Source organism: Balaenoptera borealis (genome assembly GCF_965194805.1).
Source record: "Balaenoptera borealis genome assembly, chromosome: 2".
NCBI lineage: Eukaryota > Metazoa > Chordata > Mammalia > Artiodactyla > Balaenopteridae > Balaenoptera > Balaenoptera borealis.
Window position 1 is genome coordinate 39,028,552 of NC_138867.1, and position 22,987 is coordinate 39,051,538.

The 22,987-nt window shown below is 36.7% G+C and overlaps 1 long non-coding RNA gene and 1 pseudogene across 2 annotated transcripts; one reads left to right on the top strand and one right to left on the bottom strand.

The window, feature by feature from the left end:
* Positions 1-2,613: 2,613 nt before the first annotated feature.
* Positions 2,614-6,475, top strand: LOC309624433. The gene is made up of 2 exons (XR_014241918.1): positions 2,614-2,697; positions 3,073-6,475. It is a non-coding gene; the product is annotated as an uncharacterized lncRNA (long non-coding RNA).
* Positions 6,476-13,576: 7,101 nt separating this feature from the next.
* LOC309624146 (gamma-aminobutyric acid receptor-associated protein pseudogene) lies at positions 13,577-22,273 on the bottom strand (annotated as a pseudogene). Its single transcript has one exon. The product of its transcript is annotated as a gamma-aminobutyric acid receptor-associated protein pseudogene (transcript).
* Positions 22,274-22,987: the final 714 nt, after the last annotated feature.

The window sequence follows — 22,987 nt, forward strand, 5'->3', positions numbered from 1 at the left end:
GTGTTTCAGAAAGTGATCTGCATAATAACTTAATTGATATTCAGCAAATGAAGTATCCTTAGCTTTGTTTTCTTTTTGCTTGATTTTCATTATTACTGTTATTATTATTATTATTATCTCAAAGTTTGATGGCAAGAAGCAACTTTTCATTGGTTGAAATATTTATTAACAGTGGAGAAGTTACCTTAAAAATGTTATTTTACTTACGGTTTGTTATCTTTTTTTAGAGTTAGTTAACAATCTTCAGAACTGTTAATATGTTTGACTTTTCCTTAGAGAGTTGATTTTAATAATCCATTGTCATTAATAGATTTTAAATAAATATACATATATATTTACTTGCTTCAAATTATTGACAGATTTGGACTCAACAATCAAACCCATTTGCAAAAGTGTTATTTAGGGTTAATAATTCACATTGTGGTAACAAAATAAAGCCAAAACTATATAGTAACTGTACAGTAAAAAAGCTCCTTGACATAGGTCCTGGCAGTGATTTTTCAGATTTGACACCAAAAGCAAACGCAACAGAAGCAAAAATAAAAAAGTGGCACTACATCAAACTAAAAAGCTTCTGCACAGCAAAAGAAACTATGAACAAAACGAAAAGGGGACCTACCAAATGGGAGAAAATATTTGCAAATCATGTATCTTCTGGGAAGGGATTAATAGCCAAAATATAGAAACATAATAGAAGAATGGTTCCCAGGCTGGGGCGAGTTGGGAAATAGGGAGAATTTGCTAAAACGGTACAAACTTTCAGTTACAAGACAAATAAGGTCTGAGGATCTAATGTAAAGCATGACTATAGGTGATAACACTGTATTATGTAATTGGAATTTGCTAAGAGAGTAGAACTTAACTGTTCTCACACTAAAAAGTTAAAAAAGACAAAACAAAAAAAAACTCACAAAGCTTCAAAAAGTTTTTTAAAAAATTCACAAACCTTCCATTGACCTCATTGTCATTTTTCAATGTTTTTCTCTTATGTCTTTCTACAATTATATCTATTTGTAACATATATTTGGTAGATGTTATTTTCCCCTATATGGACAAATTTTAGCTCTTTTTTATATTCAAATGCTGTGTTAATGGTTTTTACCTTAAATTTTATGTTCATCAAACTGTTAACTGGCATTTTTCCTCACAGGCTTTTTCAGATTGAAAATGCAGTTCTGTGTTCTGACTTTTTATTTGGTTCATTAGTGAACAGTGATGTTACATGGGTTGTCATGGCTCAGGAGTTTAGGAGGGAGCGTGAAGCTTGGGAGTGTATTTAAGAAGTTTCTGCCGCGTGGATCTGTGCCTGTAGTGTCTTAGGAAAGCTTGCCGTGAGACTTCACACCTCTCAGGGATTGCGCCACAGAACCCACTGGCAATTTGCATGTGCTCAAAAATTTATATTTATATATTATATATCAAGTCGAAATGCTAAAGTAAGCCTTTAGAGGGTAGCTTTTAAAAGTTTCTACAAAAAATCCATGGATTAAACATAATGCCAATAATGCAAGCACATGCGAGCAAAAAAGGGCGGAGCTGACCTTATCCAACTTTGAAAAAGGCTTAACTAAGAATATTAAAATTATCTGAGGAAATCAGACAAAAAATTGAAATAATTAAGAAAACTATTTGAATGTGGATTTATAACAAAAGTCATTGACAATGAACTTTTCCTTAAGTATAAATTGTACTTTGAGATGTTAACTATTAATAGAAGTATATATAAAACCTTTGTGAATAGAAATACATATATTGGGAATGCATGACTTAAAATGCATGACATCTTTTTGATGTGCTATATAAATGCAAACAGTTGGAAACTAGGTCATAATGAACTGTGACTCCTGGTTTACTATTCACTTTCCTTCCTGGGACCTTGAGCTCTCTAATGCCAAGAACTTCCCAGCCTGTGAACAATATCCGCAACATAAGAGAAATTTATCAAAAATTTTTTGCAGATAATTTAATATTTTAGGTTATTCAAAGGATAAATAGACTTAGATCTTGCCATCAAGGAACTTATGATTTGTTGATAACTAATTATTATGACTAATGAAGATGTTTTATCCAATGCGTATAATACTATCCCCTACAGAAAAGTTTGTCGTCAGTAAGGACTTAAAGTTGATCACTTCCCAGCATCCACTTTATGAAAATCAAACGATAGTCCTGCTGAACCAAAACTAATTTCTCACATATACTTTTGTATTTTAATCTTATTTCTAGTTCCATGGGTTCTAGTTCCGTCTTTTGCTCACCTCTCTCTAATTCATTGTAGGTTGTCTGCAGTTGTGGTCTGCTCATGTTGCATGCCCTAGGCAGCCTCTCTTCAACATACCTGAACTGCCCCCTGCCCAAATATAGCATCACAATGAAGTATCAAAGCAGCAATGAAATGGATCAAAGGTGACAGGCTGTATATTCTGGAATACAGACTTTTCTGCAAAAAATTACCATTAAAAAAAAAGAAACAAAGAAAAAACAAAGAAAGACCCCACCATCTTTGTTCACTGGTAGTATAAGTTCAATTAAATGTGTTATATAGCAGCATACAAAATTATTTTTTTCCCTTGTGATGAGAATTCTTAGGATCTACTCTCTTAGAAACTTTCAAATATACCATACAGCATTGTTAACTATAGTCATCATGTTGTACATTACATCCCTAGTACTTATTTATCTTATTTTAAAAATCAGGTATCTGGGGCTTCCCTGGTGGCGCAGTGGTTGAGAATCTGCCTGCCAATGGAGGGGACACGGGTTCGAGCCCTGGTCTGGGAAGATCCCACATGCCGCGGAGCGACTAAGCCCGTGAGCCACAGTTGCTGAGCCTGCGCGTCTGGAGCCTGTGCTCCGCAACGGGAGAGGCCACGACAGTGAGAGGCCCGCGCACCGCGATGAACAGTGGTCCCCGCTCGCCGCAACTAGAGAAAGCCCTCGCACAGAAACGAAGACCCAACACAGCCATAAATAAATAAATAAATAAATAAAATTAAAAAAAAAAAATATTGTTGACCAAAAAATTAATAGTCAATGTAAGAAAGAAACAGAAAATTAAAAAAAAAAAATCAGGTATCTGGAAATATAAAGGGAAACTAGGTCACATCAAGGTAGGACTTTAGATTCTAAGACGTAATATTTTAAAGCATGCTGACCTCATATTCCAAAGAACAAGAAAGAGACATTTAAAGAAAAAAGAAGTAAAAATGTCAAATCCCTTCACAAAGGGAAAAATGATATGTATCTAAACAGCAAGTTAAATGAAAACTCAAAAATATGCTATTTGTTTACCTCATGCCTTTTTTAATCCAAAAGAGATTTTGAAATCAGATGAATAAAGAAATTTATACTGTTCCATGGAAATATATATATTGTAGATGTTTTAACTACATGACAACAAAAGTTTAAAGGTTTAGGCAGGTCATGAACAGATAATATATTACTAGAATATTCACCTTAAAGACAAAGACATCATTGTTCATGGAGCTGATCTTCTGATTTTTGGTGACTGAAGAATTCTCTTAGTTCTCCAAATCATTTCTGTTATTCTTTTAGCTTCCAACAATAGCAGCTAACTTATTATGCTTCACTTTAATGGTGAGATAATTGCATTTTGGAATAATATTTAACTGCTATGTTTTAAGACCCGTTGTGAAGTCATTTCCAGTCATTTCAAAAGCACAAACACTTGCTTACTTGTAAACGGTTTCCTTTCTTCGCCAAGGACACCAGGCATGTCAAAACTCTTGTTTCTTCCTATCTCTGACGCCAAAAAGATTAAGAAGGATAAGAATTAATACAATTTAGCATGACTAGAGGGATATTCATCCTCTGAATTTGTTTAGCTTCATTAGATTAAATTTACAATAATGCAGTAAGCATAAGAGTTTCATATCTTAACACAATAATTCTTAGTTACATCACAGTTAATAGTCTTGCTTCAGCTCTTCATACAACTATCTCATGTATAATCTTATATCTGTTTTCTAAACATATTTTCTGGCAACCCAGACCTCACTAAGGATCTTGTCTAAATAAATATATTCTCTATTTAGTTCATACCATGGGGAAATTATCTTTAATGGCAAAAGATCATAGACTGTACACAAAAACATTAATAAATACATAATAATAATAACACTCATACCCCAGAAAGACAAACTCACCTGATTCAAGGACTATACATGGACTGTGGTATTACAAAATAATCATTACCACTCCGTGTAATTCTGGGGCAAGTAAATTTAGTGATTGTCTCATTACAAAAGCTGGAAATTTAACAAGTTGAGAGATGGAATAGAGGTCACCAAAACCAGAGGAATGAACAGATCCCAGAAATGTGTGCAGAACCTAAGTCCAAGAAGCTTGGAAAGGGATGTTCACTAAAGCAAATGGGTAAGCAGCAGATGTAGAAATTGAACTGAGGCGCCAAAAATTCAGGAAATCAGAAGATGGGAGTAATTGCAAGCAAGTCCAGAGGGAAAAGAGGTTTCTAGTGTAAAATGGCATATGGTTTGCAGCCCATGATCCAGCTGGTCTCAACTGTGCCCAAAAATATCCGTGAAGGCAGAGGAAAATCACAAAAGTCAGAACACTGTAAATCAGAATCGACAATAAACCCATTACCAGTATCTATAAAGAATGTTCATAAACTACAGAGCTAAAAAAATTGTATTAAAAATTGTAATAGATATTCCAACCTTATTTGCCCAATTAAAAGTAGATAAAATATTCCCTCTTTGCTATTTTTCCTGATTCAGAAATAAATCTTCATCGACCTGGAAACTAGGGAACTATCTATTATATGCATACCACATTTTGAGATTCCTCTTCCCTCTCCATAACCCAATGACTATTACTACCATGACTCTCTCTCTTTGTATGTCTATTTGGAGACTATAAAAAATAGAAGGAAAACAACTAGTCAGGAGTGTGTATGTGTGTGTATGTGTTTGTGTTGGGGAGAGGTTGTCTAGTGAGGTTGTACAACATCCTAGAAGGTATAATCTTTACAAACAAAGTGTTATATAGAAAAATATTAATGAGAAAGAACTCAGAACAGTGAATACTGTTAAGTTTTGAAAGCATCATTTATTCAGAGTGCTGCAAAATTCGGCACTGAAGTACAGGCAATCCTATCTCAGGTCAACAACACCTCACTGGCACTTAGTCAATAGATATTGGGCTAAGAATTATGTGCATCAACCTACTTTCTGCTTGTAGCCCTGGGAAAGAATTCTGCCAGTGTGCAAGTGTATAGAGAAGCAATGGCAGTCCAATCAGTGGAATTTGGGACATCCAAGAGAAGATGGTGAAAAGTATGTATTTTTTCAGCATAGCATTCACTGGGGTTACTTATGTCGCATGAGTGAGACACAGTCCCATATAAATGTTGGTAACTATTGGCAACATTCTAACTCCCTAACACTGAGAATGAAATATTCCATGCCTGGAATCCTGCACCCCTCTCACTAGGCTACTGAGAGTGACCTGAGGATGTAAATAAGTCAGGAGTTTCACATTTTTATTTTAAAATGTCTGATTGCCACAATAGGTAATAGCTAATTCATTCTTTTCATCTTTACTTGAAGTAATGGCGAATGTCAGGGTGAGATTTTGGAAACAGAGTGGCCAAGCATAAGCACAAGCATAAGGTCTGCTTGCCTTATCCATGAATAATATCAATGATCTCACTGTGTGGTTTTTAAGCGGGTTGTGAAAGCAATTTTAACATAGGAATTTCAAAACTGAGCTGTTAACAGCAGCTCAACGAATTAAGGATTAACTTTGGTGATTCATATGCATGACGACACACATCTGAATGTATATGCTTTAGTATGTTTGCTAAAACGCCAGACACACCTAAAATTCTTCTTAATATTTCATAGCCATTCCTTGAAAAAAGCTTTTGCGACACAGACACTGCTCTGCATCAGTTCACATTTTTTCTGGTCCCTCAAGGCTTTATGCCCAGATACCTTCTTGCTGCTCAGCTCTATTGATTTGGGTCTGAGCACATAGCCTTGGTGCTCAAATCCAGTTGCCCAGTCTCCTTGTTGACCTTGCCCTACAGTATCTGCCACACTTTTTCTCTTAGTGGAACTTTTTGGATGAGACTTTGGACCCATATATTAGCCTCGTTTCCTATTTTATCAACTGTACTCCCCCCTATGCCCACCTGCCCTGTGGCTGCTCAAGCCCTGGCATGATCCTTTTCACTCTCAATTCAAATGAGGATGTTGCTTGAATTTACAAATTTAGTTGGGATGTTATGTAGGCAAAGCCACAAAGACAAAATAAATTGATAAAAATCATACCCTTTGCAGTTTTAATTTTGTGTCCATTGCTTGATTTCCACAGGGAGAAATCTGATGTCAGTGGGAACCGAGGCCAGAAAGTGAAGACAGCACTGAGCCTTCTTTTGGGCCAGAGAAAAAATGTAAACAGATGTATTAAAACATTGCAAAATCTGTTAGATGTGTGAGCAGACGCTGGGTTATAAGAGTAATTATTATCAGGTTCTCCTATTGCCTGAAATATTCAAAGCTAATTTATTTGGGGGTACTTAAGATGGTTTTAAGAAAACTTTCTACTGCTGTATATTCTGGGAAATGTGCATTTCTTCACTGCATATTGAGAAGATTTTCAATGGTCGTGTTGCTGCCTACGTCTGAGTTTAAATTCTCACACTTTAAATCTTCACAATTGGAGAAGTTTAGGTTTAGAAAACCTGTCTTTTAACTGCTTTCCAACCAACTTCATTGCACATTGTCTATCACTCCCTTTGTGGCTTTTCTCTTTCCCCAACAATGTACGTGGCTCAGGTAAAGAGTAGATGTGAAAACATATAAGTAGGCTCTGGAAGTTTCTTGATTCTTCAAATTATCTTAAAAGAAAATTACTAGGCCTAAATTCACACTGAGTTTCAGAGCTTGTGTATGGTTAATTTACTGTTCTATCTGTCTTGCTGCTGAACTGATGTTTTTGTTTGTTTAATGTGAGTGGTCTTTCTAATCCCATTAAGTGGAAACAAAGTTTACAAATGTAAATCCATTTTACTTTGATTTAGTACTTTTGCAAGACCAGGCTTCACAAATCAAGGCATGAACTTTGACAGCAGGAGTAGTTTCAAAAGGTGTTTTTTCCCCACCTTTGAGAGAAGAGGACTAAGACCTTTTCTAAGGGATTCCTTTTTTTCTCTCTAAAGATAAACACTGGGAGTGTGGGAGGTTGAGAGGATCAGGGACTTGGCAGACACTTTTTGTCCAGAACTAACTGGTGAGCCTAAAAGCCCGAGGTCCTGCAGGTGGAATACGATCTGTGGGATTACTCCTGTTGTTGTTCTATTGTTAAATCAATCCCCATTCTTTGAAGGGAAAAATTAGCTGAGAATCTCTGTGAGGCCCTGAGGATGAAATTTTGGGCTCTGAGTCAGAAGACCTGGGCGAGCCGTAATCACTTTGACCCTCACTTCTCATAGGCACCAAATAATAGCAGTGATGGCGACCATTTACTGAACAATTAGAATGTGTTAGCTCCTTCTCATTTCTATTTGTAGTTTCCACAGTAGCCCACGCAAGTTTCTGAAAGAATTAATTTAGTGAAATGTACATGAAAACTCCTGCCACGCTCTCTAATGTTCTTGTGAAAAATCAAATGGAGAAATTTATATAGAAACCATCTGAAAATTGAAGTTATTATTCCCACTGGAAAGGACTCTTGGCTACCCCTCTTGAAATCAATTTCATAGCTATTTCTTCATAATTCAGTTACTCTCAGAGGAAAAAGAAATTGTATAAAGATTGTACGTCTTGATAAGCAATAAGTCAAACTAAGAACCTATAGATATCTATACTTTCCCCTGAGTAACAACTTGGAAAAAGTCAATGTAATACTTTGATGGATATTATTAACAGGAGATTATGGAATTAAGATACTTAAAGTCTAGTGAGAAAAATTTTACATTTGTTTCTGGGACTCAATAAATACATCACTATTTATAAAAATGAAAACAAAAATAACCTAATTGACATGATCATTAAAGAGTAACACTCAATGAGTGGGTGATAAACTGTTTTCTAAAGGTATGTTTATGCTCTTGTTCCAAGAAAAGTTTATGCACCAAAATTATAGTCCTTCTTTTTATATATACCTTGAAAGTAATGATAATTTGGGCACATTGTTTAAACAATGTAAAAAATTATCATACACACACATACACATGAGAAAAAGAAAGAAGAAAGAGAAAGCAGAGATAAACTTTTGTCCTCAAACCTGGACATGCAGGAAATATTTTTATTTAAAAATTTTCTGCAACTTCATTTCTGACCCTGAGACTCCATTTTATATCTACCTAAAAAATTCAATTGTCATCATTCTTGGGTGTCTTCCTTATTTCGACAGGTTTTTTTCCAGAGTGAAGGCCTTGGGGGACATTTATTGGCATTCTGTCATCTATTCCCTTGTTTGCAAAACCACTTCAGGTCTGTTACTTCTATGACAGGCTTAAGAGAAGGCATGTTTTCTGACTTGCCCATGCACTCATTTTCCTTTCATATCTGAAATCTTGTTGCTTCCCTGGTGAGGTCAGAAAACACCGTCCTTCTTTCTTTCCTCCTCCACAAGTTCAGGGGATCTCTATTCTTGAGGGAGGTTTGCCTATCCTTTATGGACACTCTCATCCATATATTTCTCCAAAACACATTGTCTTAATCTGCAGATCTTCCTTTATATGCTTTAAATTCACTTAGGACATAGATTTTCAGAAAACAAAAGCCAGAAATACCCACAGTTTATTTCTGCTTTCCGTTCCTGCTACCATCTCTTAAGTTGTTCAAAACTTGACAATCTCCTTAAATTGAGCAAGGGAGAGAGAGAAAATGATAATGTAGTATAGTATGTATAATTTTAGTATAGTATGTATAATTTAGTATCTCTGTGGTAGGATGACATAATAGTCCCCAAATATATCCCAATCCTGTTCCCCAGAATCTGTGAATGTTACCTTATACCGGAAAAAGCATTTTGCAGACGTGATTAAGTTAAGGATCTTAAGTTTGGGGACTGTTTGTTATGCAGCAGTGGATAACCAAGATAGAAGTTAATATCTAAAAAGGTAGATACTGCTATAAGAATAACCTAAATCATGGGCAGTGACTTTGGGACTGGTCAGTAAGGACACTGTTGGTGGGGGCTTGAAGTGCAGGGAGAAGAGTGCTATTGCAAGCTGGAGGGATTTGTGATATATATTTGGTGGAGCAATTGGTGAGACTGTCACTAGCTATAAGCTGGAAGATGTGAAAAGGACCTAATAAATCTGTGGTCTAGATAAGGTGATTTTCAGGCAGAAAAAAAGTATAATGTACATTTTTAAGCTGTCTTTGATAAAGTATTTCAAAAGAGAGATGTACTAAGTAAGGAAGGAAATGTTCAACTTTTGAGCAGAATTTAGAAGAATTATTTACACAACAGGATTTACTGGGTTGGAAAATAAAACTGTTTTTCACTCTCAGGATTTCCAGTTGGCAAAAGGTTTTCAAAGTTAGGAAAGGCCTCAGTGCAAATATCAAGTACAGAGTACTGACAATAAAATGTGACTTCAGGGTAATAATCAAGTCAAGTCAAGCTATAAGATCCCTTTTTGAGGCTTGAGGAATATTTACGATGGTGCTTTATAGTCCTCTCAGCTATACAAAAGACATATAAGAATCTTAATGTTATGCCTCTTACAGTCTCTATGTCAAACAAAAGGGCTCTTAAGACTTAAAGAAAAAAGAATAGATACATGAATATGTATAACTGAATCACTTTGCTGTACACCTGAAACTAACCCAGCATTGTTAATCAACTATACTCCAATATAAAATAAACATTAAAAAAAAAACGACTTAAGGGAATCATTCTATAGCACTCAGGGTAGACAGGGTCTTTTTCTAAGAGATTTATTAGCATAGCTTTTGTCTAATGGACTGGATTATAATTTGATAATCTGGAAACCCATGAAGCTTTTAAAGGAATTATATCAGCTTGGACTGAAAGAGACAGAGACAGTCAAAGAAAAAAAAAAAATCTCTAAGCTCTTTTTCTTTTCTATAGGTCAGAAATATTGGCTGAGAAAACTATTCACGTGCTAACACTGGCCTTTCTTATGGAAAATGAAGGATGTCTCAGAAGGCAGAGCCAGTATCCCAGAGGGTGAAACAAATAGCTGCAGAAAACCACTCCCAGAGAGCAGAACTTAGTCCTAATGAACATAATTCCTTTGTTTCCAGAACAATGAAAAGGGCTGGATTTCAGAATTTTTATGAATCAGTGACTGCTATGTGCCTCTCATCACCTCAGCCCTCATTTTTGAGTAAGATATTCTACCGTGGTTCATTTGTCTCTGTCCCACCCTCAATATAGAATATGGGTAGCTTATTCTATATTGGGTAGCTTATATGGATAGCTTTAGTTCACAGGTCTTCATTAGGGAGAGCTGCACCCGAAGTCTCATACATTACTGGAACCTGATTTCAGTTATGAGATTTTGGACCCTAAGCCTGAGCATAATGCCATTAAGGAATGAGGCTTTAGAGGTCTTACAGGAGAGGGAAGTTAAGTATATTTTACAAGTGGGAAAGACATGAAAATCACTGGAAACCAGAGGGTGAACTGTGATAGACTATAACCTTTTTTTAATTGAGACATAACTGACATATAACATTATATTAGTTTCAGGTGTACAACATAATGATTTGCTATTTGTATATATTGTGAAATGATCACCACAATAAGTGTGGTTGACGTCCGTCACCACACATAGTTATCATTTTTTTCTTGTGATGAAAATTTTAAGATTTCCTCTCTTAGCGAGTTTCAAATATACAATACAGTATTATTAACTATAGTCACCATGCTGTACATTATACCACCCCCCAGGACTTACTTATTTTATAACTGGAAGTATGTACCTTTTGACCATCTTTACCCATTTCCCCCACCCTTCACTCCTGCCTTTGGCAACCACTGATCTGTTCTCTGTATCTACGAGTTAGTTCAGTTTTTTTGTTCATTGGTTTGTTTTAGATTTCACATATAAGTGAGATGTTATTTGTAGTTCTCTGCCTGACTTATTTAACTTAGCATAATGCCTTCAAGATCCATCCATGTTGTCACAAATGGCAGGATTTCCTTATTTTTTATGGCTGGATAATATTGCACTATGTATGTATATATATATATATATATATATATATATATATATATATAGTATATATCACATTTTCTTTTATCCCATTCATTTGTCAGTGGAACTTAGTTGTTTTCCTGTCTTGGCTATTGTGAATAATGCTGTAGTGAGCATGGGGGTGCATATATTTTTTTGAGTTGGTGTTTTTGTTTCCTTCAAATTAATATCCAGAAGTGGAGTTGCTGGATCATATAGTAGTTCTTTTTAAATTTTTTTTGAGAAACCTCCATACTGTTTTCCATAAGGTCTGTACCAGTTTACATTCCCACCAACAGTGCACAAAGGTTTTCTTTTCTCCACATTCCCTGGTATACATTCTTAAGTGTCCCTTATCAAGAACTGTGAAAAATATGAGACAAATTAGCCTGCCACAGTATCACTGATGCTGGTAGAGGCAGAAGAGTCCTGGATTAGAGCTAAAAGATAGGTTATTACTCTCAACAATAGTTTGTGGCCAGAGGATTATCATTTTTGTGCTAGTTGCACACATCTGAATTCTCACAAGATGACAGAGATCCGTATTACACTTGCACATACAGCAGATTGTGTTACAAGAGAATGACTCCAAGCTAATGGAACCCAAATCTTTTATCATGGGCACTAAACCTGCTTGCTGTTGCTCTGGAGAAAGACAGTAATTTCATTATACCAGCCTTTTGCTCAGAAGAAGACATATCTGTCTTCCAAGGCTATTCATTATACAGCTGTCTGTGAAAAGATAGTTCAATACAAAGGCAGCTAGTTAGTGTCTCTGCTCAAAAGAAGTGCAGAAATGCAAGAGACCCGTGGGGAATTGTCTCTCAGAAAATACTTCCAGTTATTAGCAGAGATTTCTGTTTGTTTCGGTACTGGATATATTCCTTTTCATTGTAAAGATTTAATGTCAATTCAGTTCAAGGACTGTGTCCTTCGTGATGCACTGCAGGCTCAAATCTGGCCTCCTCCACTCTTGGAGTAAGGGGGCAGGTTCTGGCTCAAAGGAAGGTCATCTTTTTTCCTTCTATGCGCTCACTCCCCACTTTTGGGGGCACGGTGGAGAAATAGGGGACTTAGGTGTCAGTGAGAGAGAGATGCGTCTGGCTTCACTCTGGTATTGATTGGTCTCATTTTCTCCTAGTGTTTTCTGTTGACATGATGTTTGAAGACATATGGGCATATTTTTCTCAGCTTGTTCCAGACTCCTTTCCCTCTTCAAAGGATAGCCCTGACTCCCTTTGACAAGTCAAAGGTATAAAATCACCAATCTTTCTCTGGTATGAACATCTATTCACTTGACGTCTATGACCTCTTGAGCAGCAATGCACCTCATGCCCACCACTAACCTTCATGCACCTTTACATGTAGCATCAAGAACACTTGCTATCCTCTCCTGAACCCTTAAAGAACTGCAGAGAACTGGGTCAGGAGTAAGGTTGCCCCATCTTCTTCCCAGACGTATTTCATCATGGCCCCTTGAAGACCATAATGATATCAAGCTTTTCAACTCTCCTCAAATCCATCAACTCAAATTCAACATCGATCAAGTTGTTTCCTTCACTAATACCTTTGTTCTTTGTTTTCAGCCTGAAAAAGGATCACCTATGACATTTGTTAAAATTCAGATTTCCAGCTCCCAAGCATAGAGATATTGTTTCAAGAGTTTGACTGTTTAACAAGCTTTTCACATGATTCTGATCATGATTTTGATACATTGGTCCCTCTGTTTCCCCTCCCTTATCAGAATAAGTAGCATTCTTCAAAACAGTGCAAATACTGTGGAAACAGTGTAATATATTGGAAAAAGCATTGGCTTTGCAGTCAGCCAGATGTGCATTCAGATCCTGGTTCTGTTAGTTATTAAAACTTTCTTCTTTTTGAAAGGAAATAGATCTTTGGTGACATCTAAGAGAAATTAATTGGTGCATGTGCCATAAAATATGATAAGCAGGAATGTCTAGTTTTCTGTAAAGGGTGAGGTAGTATTTTTAGCTTTTCAGTAGATATTTCAGCAGGCAATATGATCTCTGTCACAGCTACTCAACTCTGCTGCTGTAGCATAAAAACAGCCATAGAGGGGCTTCCCTGGTGGCGCAGTGGTTGGGAGTCTGCCTGCCAATGCAGGGGACACTGGTTCGAGCCCTGGTCTGGGAAGATCCCACATGCCGCGGAACAGCTGGGCCCGTGAGCCACAATTACTGAGCCTACGCGTCTGGAGCCTGTGCTCCGCAACAAGAGAGGCCGCGATAGTGAGAGGCCCGCGCACCGCAGTGAAGAGTGGCCCCCGCTTGCCACAACTAGAGAAAGCCCTTGCACAGAAACGAAGACCCAACACAGCCACTAATTAATTAATTAATTAATTAATTAAAAAAAAAAAAAAACCAGCCATAGACAAGAAGTGAGCAAATGAGAGGGGCTGTGTTCCAATGAAACTTTATTGACAAAATCAGAGGCCGGCCAGATTTGTCATGTGGGTTGTGCCTTATTGTCCCCTCTATAGAACATGAAAGTGATAAAACCAAATTTGTGAATGTGTAAATTATGAACCATAATTTGGTGATCAATTTTACAATTGTAAATAAGTTTTCCTAACAGAAAGAAAATTTTAAAAGGACTTGATTCTGGGGTCACATTATGGAGAAATTAACCACCACTGGGCCAGATTTTGCATCTCTAATTTTTATTAATTGGAAGACCTTCTTTATGATGGAGTGTCACCTATCTTTAAGGGGAGATTTGTAGTAGAGTGGATTATTTGTCCATTCTTTACTTTATCCACATAATTAAATTATAAATCCATACTATTTGGCATGTAACTTTCTTTGCTTTCCTATAGTTGGTAGAGCAGACTTACTCAGGGTTTTTTTTTTATGTCAATCTTTGGTCAGTGGGGTATTAGCAACTGTGACATAAAGAGAAATTTGTAAAGCTGTAGCATAATTGGCCCTGTACTTTAGAACACACACACATGATGAGGACACACTTAGGCTAGCCTTCTGGTTCCATGAGGAGGCTGTCAAACATGTGAGGCAGAACCGCCCTAGCTGAACCTAGCTGCCTTCAGAAGCATGAGTGAGTCCAGTTATGACCAGTAGAACCATCCAAACAAGCCCAGCTTAGACAACCTTCAACAACATGCAGCTAAGTGAGAATAAGTAATTCAGTGTTTCAAGCCAGTTTCATTTCAATAATTTGAATTTTTTTTGGTGCTTTCCTCTTTATTGATGTGCCTTCTACCTTCCCCCCACAATTTCAGTCCCTTCCATTTACCCCCCAAAAAGAAGGTAGTGAAAAGAAGGGATTGTTGGGGTTCTGAGCTCCTTGAGCAGTTAGAAAGGGAACAGAAACCAAAATAATCACTGGATGTGACAGAGATTGACAATCAAGAAGTCTAAAACAGAATGGGAAAGGTGGTAGAGAAAGGGGAAGAAAGGAGAAAAGAAAGGTAAGAGAGGACATCTCCCCCAGTAATCCTCATGTTAAGAGGGGCTGGAGGAGAGTCTCAAACATTATGAAGTGCAGGTCCTGAGGACGCGAGTTGGTGTTTGAGCCTCAAGGAGGAGTAGGTCAAGGAAGGGGGCCCCCCTCTCTCTTTGTAGAATGGGACCGCCCCACCTTAGCGGCAGCAGCTTCACAGGCCGTAGACACTTTCATCACCATAGGCAATGTACAGAAAGAAGTCTTCTTCATGGTGTTCCTGGTATAGCTCACCCATAGTGGCACTGGTGGGTGGAATGACATTGTTGACAAAGAAAAACAAGGCATCCTCAGCTCAGAGATGAACTTGCTTCCCGATCAAGAAGTAGAACTGACCAACTATAAGATCAGAAGGCACCAGGTATATCTTTTTGTCCAGGTCTCCTATCTGAACTTTGGGAGCCTTTTCTACTATCACCAGGACCCGGTCCGGGTATTTCTTTCAGATCTTCTCGCCCTCAGAACCACGCTTCTCTAACGGATACTCCTCTTTATACACGAAGTTCATCCTCCCAGGAACTGGGCTGGACCGGGCTGGGCTGAGAGAACCTGGGGTGGGGGCTGGGAAGAGGGGGCCGGTGGCAGCGACCTCAATAATTTGAATTTTTAACAAATTTTTAGATGATTCTGATATACGTTATATATTTGTTCCTCTATTTTTCCTCCCATTGAGTTTTGGGATGGTTTTTAACACAATGTTATTTTGATCAGAATTAACTGATAAAGGGTTAATGTCATATGTATTTCACAGTCAGACATAGACAGACAGTCAGACAGACACACACACACACACCCCAATACAGGTCTACTGGCTTAGAACTTGCATGGAAATTTTCTTCTATTTCTTTAATATTTTTTTTCCAGTCTCCATTGCTGGTTTCAGAAAATGATGCTAGAGCCATAGGCAAGAACCAAATGAAATGGTACGTGCCAATGTATAACTTAGTAGCCATAAGAAGACACTAAAGGATTCTAAGCAAAGGTATCTCATGTTTATATTGTGCTTTAAATTTTTATATTATCAATCATTTATACTGAAGTGCAATTTTATTTTCCATAAAATAATTATTTTTGATTTTAGCCCCAAATCTGCTAATAGAGAGGAAAATAAAAATAAGAATAAAAATAACTTACAAACTCAGCCCTGCCAAGCAACCTAGTTTCTTCTACTTTAGAACTTTGTCTCTTTCAGGTTAGCTAGGTAAATCAAAGGCTCTCCACCTACTCTATTTTTCCTATTCCCACATCACCCTTCTTTTTCACCTCTCTTTGGTGTATATCTGAGCATTTAAAAAAAACTTGTAAGAGTGGGATAAGAGGGGCCTCTGTTCCATGAGCTGCCCTCTCGATTCCTTCTGGTCTCCCTTACTGATGTACCCATTCCCTTCTGTCTGTAGCATCGGCTACTATGGCCCATGGTCATCCCACAGTCTCCAGTCAAAAGGGGACTAAATACTTTCCCAGTACGAATTACATGTGTCTTCAGATCTCCAGACCACTTATTATCACTTTAAAATGCAAACAGGAGCTTGTGAACCTATTCCATTTACATTCACACCATGGGGAACTAGAGTCAAAGGTTATCTTGGGTCCATTCTCTCTGATTAAATACACTGCGTGCTGGAGGTGCTCTTTGAGGTGATGTCTTTCCAAAGTTCAAACATAAAGGGAAATACAAACTTCTGCTTTCAGCTAAGTTTGAAAATTATTAAGAATGCAGAATCTAGGATAATGCTTCTCCAATTTCAATATGCATATGAATCACCTAGCAATCTCTTTAAACTGCAGATTCTTATATAGTAGGTCTGGATTGGAGCCCTCCAAATCTGTATATGAACAAGCTTCCAGGTAATGCCAGTGTTGCCAGCCCATGAACTGCACTGTGAGAAATGGAATCACATTAAATTCCAGAGCATTTGGAAACTGATTGGAAGGCAGAGTTAATGTCAAGGAAAAATTTTGAGATAGCTTACCATCCTTTAAACTGGCCTTGCCAACTGTTTAGAGTGTTATAACTTTCTTCCCCAGCAGTTCCAAAACCCTGCAAATTTATGTTCGATGTAACCTTCATCACCATGTATTGAAACTATTTTCTGTTCCCCTCAACTCTCTGAAACAACTCTCTGTGCCTAATTCTTTTGGCACTGCTTTTGCCCGATCCAGTGGGACACCGAATATTCTCAAGAAATGTATGATGAATGACCTGTGTTCTCAGTTTAGGTGTGCAAAATATGCCAATATCTTTACCAAACTTCTGAGTGTTATAAGTAAAAAAAAAAAATCTACATCAGCTTGTTTCCTTTCATTTGTAATGTAGAGGAACAGCCTAGCCAATTGCACTTTCTGGTTACTGGATTTTAAACCAGTATAAAAGAAACATATACATAATATGCAAAACTGAAAAGATTATTGCTATTTCACCTTCCTCCTCTCCACTCTCATCCTGTACCCCTTGCCTCAGAATATTCATTGGCTAAGTGCTGAAGAGCAAAAACTAAAATATTGTCATCTATGATTGAATTTTGTTACAGCACATATTTATGAGAATGTAATTCATCTCAAAAGTCTATATAATTACTGTTCCTCTTAAATAATTTTAAAAAGTATAATATAATGGAAAATTTTGGAATCTACACTGGTCCTAGAAATACAGCCTTTTTCTAAATATAAAATTAATTATTACATTCTAAGCTTTCTGTGCAGCATTCAAACAACCAGTTGGTGAGGTACAAGTCAAATGAGAGAAGAGGAACTGGTCCGACTATCAAAAATGCATTTCTAAGGTAAAATTTGCAACAGAACATGTTTAGATCAGGGTTTTAATCTATCAATCATTATTATCATTAAACTATTATTTTCCAACTTTATATAAGCTCCCTTTGGTTCCCTGAATACTACAGTTGATTTTAAGCTCTAATCCAAAATGAAATGTAACATTCTTTTTGCTTTATGTAGAAACATCAGTGACTTTCAAATTATCCAAGAAAAGACAAATTTCCAATAATGAGACTTGTTTGAATAATTTTTAAGTGATTCCAGGCAATATATATTTACTAATGTATAGAACATGGAAAGTTTTAGCTTCAAATTATGAACTTACAAAAAGTTTGTAAAGGACTGAATATAAGGGGGGAGTTATGGAAAATATTTGGTCACCTTAATTATAGGTTTAAATGCCACAAATGCTATAATAATACTTTTTACTTTGTTTTAATTTATAAGCAACCAAACCACTTTATAAACATTAAGCCAAATATATCTTTAAAGTAAGACTTCTTTTTTTCTCCCTGAGTATCGTTCATAGACTGATAAAAATGAAGTGAAAAGTAAATGTTTTCCTCTAGGCAGGAAAAGTACCTTCCATGCTAGAGCAGTTCTGAAAATGGTAACCACAATTCCTCCCAATTTTTTGCTTTTTCCTCTCTATAACTGTTAATTATAATAAAGCATACAGAAAAGTTTTTCTTGAATGATAGCTCTGGTCTGCTATTATGTTTTTATTAATATTTTTACTTTATTTAATTTATTATTATGAGGATGAAACAATTTGGGGATTTCTTTTTCCACTACTCAATGTTTTTTTCAGCAACAGATTGTTTTCTCTTATTTGACAGTATTCTGAAAACCACCTACTCATTCATGTTTGATGTGGTCAGACCTCTGTGGTGAACTAAAGACCATCATTACTGTTTGTTTAGTGTTCACATTTTGTTTAGCAGGGGTTTCATATTAGTGGCTACTCTGGGAGATGTATCTCAGATAATTATGGCAGAAAAGCAGCAAAGGAAAGGCTGAATGAAGCAACCCTAGGCTGGAATTCTCAATCTTGCCTTCAAGTGAACAAATATGTTTTCATTAGACGCCCCTCTTTCTCCACAGTATCTCTTAAATAAAGAACTTTTTCTTTGTACAGTAGACCAAAAAATGTATGCATTTAGTCTTTATAGATTTTACTTTTATTGATTTTGCATGTTGTGTAAATAGTTTCACTGAATACTTAATTATTCTTAGATTCTACTTGTTTGCAGCTTCCCTTCGTTTACTTATTTTAAAAAATATTTTATGTAGACAAAGGTGCTGTGGCTGTGTCCTCAGATCCTCAGACAGTTCTCCCATTAAAGTTATCTATTCTGTTTGTGACATGATAGCTTAGCAGGACTCAGTAGGCCATTAGGAAAATAAGCAAATTCTTATCTGGAAGTCATTAACTAGAATCACTCATTCTCTTGCCTGGAAGTTGGTTCTTTTCACATCCTGGAAAAATATTTTGATAGAGAATTAAGTGCTGGTGAAAGGTGAGTATATGGCAGAGAGACTGGAATGGGTAGGGGACTAAAGCCGCATTTGTCTGTGTGATCACTGAGGGACATTAACAAAGGCAAGGTCAGTGACCAGCTGCTGGCATTGCCATAGTTCACTGCTTAAGTTCTGACATAGAAATAACAGATTCATAGCCAATCCATTCTACCTCACTGAAGGGTCTTCTCATCTATGTCAGTAATAGGTAGCTTTAGGTTACATAGTTTTAATCCACAGTTCTTGATGATGATCTGTGGAGATTATCTAGAACTGCAAATTAAAACTCTTAGCCATTCCGAATCCAGTGGGTCATCTAAACCCAAGACATTAGCTAGAGGTTACCTTCCCAGCTCCAACATCAATTTCAAGGAAATATCCTGATCCAAAATCAAGAATAGATTCCCTCAGTCAGATTCCCCCACTGAAGTCCATAGTGAATAAATGAGCAGAGTTTGAGAGACTCTTCTTAGCAGGAGGTAAAATATGCTTTTCTTTGGAAAATCATGTCATTTTTGTAATATAGAAGCATTTGCCCATGAGAAAGTTAATCTCATTTATAATTAAATTGTGATATAAATACCCATTCATGCCCATATATCCAAGTGTGTGGTTCTTTTGTTCAGCTATCATACATAGAGTAAACATGAAGTAAAGCTAGATCTGTCTCTCAATTCTAAGTCAGCACATCACTCCTGGTATTTGCTGACCAAGCTTAGAAACCGAGTAACATCATAATATAAATTGTTTAGTGATTCATTGGGTTGCAAAGGCATTGTATTTTAGAACTGTATTATTTCATTTATGTCCAGGAGGACTGATTAAGAGTCTGGGGCCATTTAGTCGATGGGTCCAGTGCTCTGTGATGGTTTCCTGGAACATGAATGATCTATGAGCACACTGTTGAGTGGTGAACTTCCGCCAGCCCCCCACAGAGATTCTGTCCCAGGGCCCAGATTGTGCTGAGCTCCAGGGGGAAGATACATAGAGTCAGAGCCAGCAATTTCGCTGGCTGATAGTTCCCCCCACATCTCCAAGATATGAAAAGACAAGTGAAAGGGGACAGTTTTAGAGGACCTTTCACTCCCCTTCCTGACAATGTCCTGGAACATGCATCATCACTGACCTTAACTATCCTCTTAGGGAAAAGGACAGATAGTAGGGGTTTACGGTAATTTGTGTTCAGTCTTGTGGATCAGAAAAATCAAGAATAATGTGTCCTTCAGATAAAATCAATATCATTGAAATTAAATTACAGAAAACTTAATAAGATTGTGCTGGTTACTTATAAATGCACTCTAAATATTATTGCTAATGCACACACCATTAAAGGGAAAAATTAAAAGGGAAAAATTATTCTCACAGATCAGAACACAAGATTATAAATCTGAGTTCGAGATTCCCTAAGTTAAGAACATATCTTTGAGTGCACATTATCTATGCAAAAAATGTTCTGGCTTTATATATGATAAAACAAAGTTTTCTTATTGTTTTTTAAAGAGTAAGATCAAAAGAAAAGCAGAGAAAACCGTGTAGATATTGTAGATGTCTAGAGCAGGACTCTAGTCTGATGTCTGTATAAATAATCTGGCAATATACTTGTGAATATAGAACTTATTTAGTAAGCTGCCGAAAGAATCCATAAATTTTCTAAAATTGCTTAGTTTAAATTTGGTAGTGTCATAGAGCTTTTGAGTGAATATGGCTCAATCTGCTTTCCTGATAACTCAAAATATACACAATTCATAATAGTATGTCTATGTAGTAATGATGACATAGTTTAGTATCATCATTTTGACAAAGATCAGAGGGAACAAATCACTAAATTACCAATGAAGAGAAAATCATCACTGTGCTATAGCCAAATCGTGTTTGGGCAAAATATTGTAAGACCTGAGCCCAGATGATGAGTTTTGTGGAAAGACTGATAACTATGGATATTGGACTTGGGAGAAAAGTGAGCATATCTTTAGTTTATAACACAGTATTAAGAAATTTCTCATCTGACTTCTTGCCGAACTGAACTGGCTACTTAAATGCACCCATGGGATGGAATGAGGTAATGGTAAAAGCCTTTGAAATCGCCCAAACTGTCCTCACTTGAGGAAACAAATACAGAGACCCTGATTTCAACGTAACCATTTCTAAAATACTGGGGGAATAGGTGTGGTATGTTATATGGAGGTTTTTATTTTCCTGCAGCAAGTGTCAGGTTTTCGAGATCCCTAAGTTAAGAAAAAAAAATCCAGAATTTAGCGTCAAGACATAGTGAGGGGTAGAAACAAAAGGTGACTTAGCCCCCCGCTCCCTCATAATCCTCTGCAGACTAAAATTTGGTGGTCAAACAAGCCAGAGCTGAACTCTATTATGGCCACACTAAAGACACAAGGAAAATCAGTTGGTTAGATTGCTGATGAAGATTTTGTTAGAAATCAATTCTCTGTGGGATAGTTCTGTTCCATCACATGAAACCAATTCTCTAAATCTTGACAGCTTTTTCATAAGCACTGACGGTGGATCACAGAAGGGGCCAGGTATTCTTGTATCACTGTAAATCCATCAACGTGTTTCTTTAAATATATGTCAATTCTATGTACACAGAAAGTACACACTTATTTGAGAACTGTTTGTTATTAATCATAATAGCTATATTTCACTGAGTGTGCCCTATGGACCAGGTGCTATGCTGAGAGCCTATATACCTCATCTCAATTAACCCTTACACTAACACCAGGAGTAGATATCAAGCCAAATATGTGAGATGCCCAGAGTATCATAGCTAGTAAGTGGGAGACACAAGATTTGAAATCATTCCATCTGTTTCTTATTTTTACATTCTAAGCCACTTCATTATATTGTTATTCCATTGTTTTCTGTTTCTAAATAGCCATTCAAGACTAGGTGATATATTCCAAGAGTCTGTGAATTTGTAGGTTAATTTAGGTTGTAAGTTTTTAATCTAGATGATAATTCAAACATTTAGGATTTCAAGTCCAGTATAGCCGATCTGCCTTGGCTGCATTATAACAAGAAATCCATTCCAGTAAATATGACTGCGTTTTCTGTGCTATTGATAATCATATGAACAGATTCCACAGGAATAAGAGCTCATTGGATATATTTATATTTATATATGGTCATGTCTCAAACATACACATCTTGGCCTCTGTTATTAAAAGAAAAATGAAGTAGAAAAGGTAAACTCTTTTTTCTGCTTAATCAGCCATAGCCTAAATGTCAGAAGGATTAAGTTTCAGGATAAGCCTGGAGAGGTAGATAGGAGACACACACACACACACACACACACACACACACACACACACACACACCTCACTCACCAGAACAGTAGGAACCTAGGTGGCAGTATTTCATTAGTAGAGGATTTACAAAGGGTTGATTAATAAAGTGAGTAATGTCATTAAGCTACCAAAATAATTTTGGAAACCAATGATCCCGATGTATTCTTGACTCCTCCAACTATATCTGATGGATTAACTTTTAGTTCTGGACATCATATTTTAGGAGGACTATTGTAAGTCTGTAATATCAGTAGACAGTAGCAAGATGATGGGGACTTAAAAGTAGTACTGATATTAAAATGGTCAAAAAGTCTGGGTGAGCTTAAGAGAATGAAAGAAAAGGTTGGAGAGTTAAATGACAGTGGTCACCCAGTATTTGAAAGGCTGTTATGTAGGAGCAGGAAAAAACTTAGCTTTACATGGTTTCCAAGGATAGAAGTAGGACCAATGGGTAAAAGCTATAGAGAGGTAGATACCTGGTTCAACTAGGAAGAACTTTCTAGTCATTATTACTATACAACAATGGAAGAGGCTGCCATAATATAAATTCACAAAGAATGGGAAAAAAATTAAAGGTACTGTCAGAGGCAGAAGAAAAATGAGGGGGAAAGAAAAGGACTCTAAAGAAAGCAGAGAGTAAAACAGCAAAACCATAACAAAGTCAGAGTTACGGAGTCTGCTTTGGAAATCAAAACTGTTTTGTCCAGGA